Below are 2,717 nucleotides of genomic sequence, written 5' to 3' on the forward strand. Positions count from 1 at the left end.
CGGTGTAAATATTATGCTTTTTAGGTGTATTAGGGGTTAAAGGTACCCTTCTTCATGTTAATTTTACCCTTAAAAAGGTGTAAAATTAACATTAAAAAACGTTGATATATTTTTACACCTAAAAAGTGTTAAATTTCTGAGGAAAAAAGGTTAATCGCACCCTCTTTTTTTCTCAGTGTATATATCGATCCTTTTATTATTATATGATCTTTATTTTTCGCCCGACGATCTCCTTCCTCAATCTACAATGTTACAAGTAATGGGCACTCAATGGGTCAAGTAGAGCGCTCGCGGAGTCCTGTGGACTTGATTCCACAGGGCAGGACTGCTAAACCCATCTCTGTATAAGAAAAAATAATAACGCATGTTCTGAACTTCCATTGCGGGAAGGCCTTGTTCCTTTATAGAACGTTGGACCACTATATTGTTTTTGTTTTTGACTTTAGGAAGACCGTTAAGTTAGAAAGCTGTACCAACCACGAATGCAAAACTAAATATCACTGAAAATTTATGTACTAAGCGCCCTATTATTGTCTCAAACTAAAAGTCGAAACTCTTGAAACTAAAGGAATATTTCCAGAAACAGGGAAATGGTAAAAAATTAACATTATTTTATTTAAACTGATCGAAAACTGTAGGATTTCTGGGTGATAAACCGACCTTGGGGTTTTATTTTGCTATTTCAGGGCAAAATAGTCCTTACAGTGAGCGTCGGTGAGGTGGTTTAAACCAAAATGAAAACACTCAAGGTTCCAGAGCTTTCGACATTATAAACCACCTCATCGACGCTCACCGGAAGGACAATTTTGTTGTGAAATAGCAGAAGAAAACTGTACGAAACACTGGTACGTATGAAAAATTGGTAAAATTGCTTTCCAAATGGTTTAGAAATAATTAATATCAACAGTAATATCTACTGTACAAATTGATTAGAAGCACCCTTTCTAAAAGAATTTCAGACTAACGACTTATGGCTAAGACTTAACACTTAAGTCATAGTGTAAAAGATCGAAATTATGGATATACCTAAAAATTTAGAGCCTTATACGGGCTTCAGACCTAAGCATTAGTCATATGGCTTAACGTATTTAGTTTCTTATCAATAAAGAATTTTTTAAAAAGTTGGAATTAAAGATTGGATTACTAAAGGCAAATGATCAATTAAATTCTGTAAAAGCAATAAAATTAATTGCTATTTAGGATTATGAGACTTTCGGGAACTGGGCTAAACCTCTAGTTTGAAAACCGCCTTATTTCCCTATACATGCTTACGGTTTAAGCCGAGAGATGGTTCATTGGGAAACTGAAGAGATTATAGTGAGAATTTTACGAACTTTAGTTCAACGTTAATTGTATTTATGTACAGAAAAGTCGTCAATCAGAGCAAATGACACTCAAATCATCCAGTTTTTTCTCAGTGAAGATAGGAAAAATTCCTGGCCTCCACCCAGAATCGAACTAGAGACCTCTCGTTAACTAGACGAGTGCTCTACCAACTGAGCTATAGAGGCCAAATATAGTAAAATATTATAGTACAATGTATATTACAGAAAAAAACGTTATATTACTTATATTTTACTAGATACATTAAATAATATTCAACATTTTGACAAAAGTGTCAATAGAGGTTCCCTGTCGAACAGACGTTCCTCCGACCCTATAAGGCAGAGCTCATTCTCGAGAAGCTCGCAAAGCCTCGGACGCTTTTTTATCACCCTTTTTTCACGCCACCCTTTTTTTCAATAAAATATTTACCAGACAATTAAAACTTCAGTTGTTGACATTCACATGGAACAATGAGTCATTCATCAGTTGCAGTGTCCAAGATGGTTTATTACATTGAGTCCTACAACGAGTATCTTGAATTTGAAAAACGTATAAGGCGTTCCTTAGACTTTCTAAGTCCGCCAGATTTTCCACGAAATCTTCTACGTGGTTATGAAAAGTTTGCGATTCTTATTTTCCAAATGTACTTATTTATTTGCTCAGTTTTGCCAATGATATACACTGAGCAAAATGTTATAACATTTGTTTTAAGTATCATGACGATTGGGGGAAATTATTGAACCTGGAGCGGTGGCATTATTCACAGACGGCTCTCGTGTGGAAGGCTCCTCAGGGGCCGGTTACCACTGTCCTGAGCTTCAGCTCAATGGATCGGTGCCTCTTGGCCGATACACAACTGTGTTTCAGGCCGAGGTTGCTGCCATAGTGTTTGGAGTGCGTAGGCTGATGGAGGCCGGCGTCGAAGGAAGGAAAATACAAATCTTCTCGGATAGCAAGGCCGCGATTCATGGGCGTACCCAGCTAAGGGCAGGGGGGGCAGCTGCCCCCCCCTAGAAGCGTCAAAAAAATTCAAAAACAAGTGAAAAGCAAAAAATATATTTATTCAGCAAAAAAAATTAATTTGGCTAGTAAAAAAATCCAAATCTTTCCAAAAATGGGCCTAATTTTTTAATTCATAAAGATCGAAACTTTTATGAAAATTGTATTCTTTTTAAAGTTGTAAATTTAGTCACTTCTCAAATTTAATGTTTTACTGCTCGTTTGTAGAAGGTCACTACAAAAATTAACTTATAAAAACTCAAAAACTATTAAAAACTCAATTGGGGGGGGGGGGCAGGACAAGGCGCTTGTCCGTACTGTACTAGATTCAAGAATTAAAAAAAAAACTGTAAAAGTGAACAAATATTTCGTAACTTTTTTTGATTTATTTT

The 2,717-nt window shown here is 36.0% G+C and overlaps 1 non-coding gene across 1 annotated transcript; it reads right to left on the bottom strand.

Moving 5' to 3' along the window:
- Positions 1 to 1,438: 1,438 nt before the first annotated feature.
- On the bottom strand, positions 1,439 to 1,511 carry Trnat-agu (transfer RNA threonine (anticodon AGU)). The gene has a single exon. It is a non-coding gene; the product is annotated as a tRNA-Thr (tRNA).
- Positions 1,512 to 2,717: the final 1,206 nt, after the last annotated feature.

The sequence above is a fragment of the Phlebotomus papatasi genome, chromosome 2, assembly GCF_024763615.1.
Source record: "Phlebotomus papatasi isolate M1 chromosome 2, Ppap_2.1, whole genome shotgun sequence".
Lineage (NCBI taxonomy): Eukaryota > Metazoa > Arthropoda > Insecta > Diptera > Psychodidae > Phlebotomus > Phlebotomus papatasi.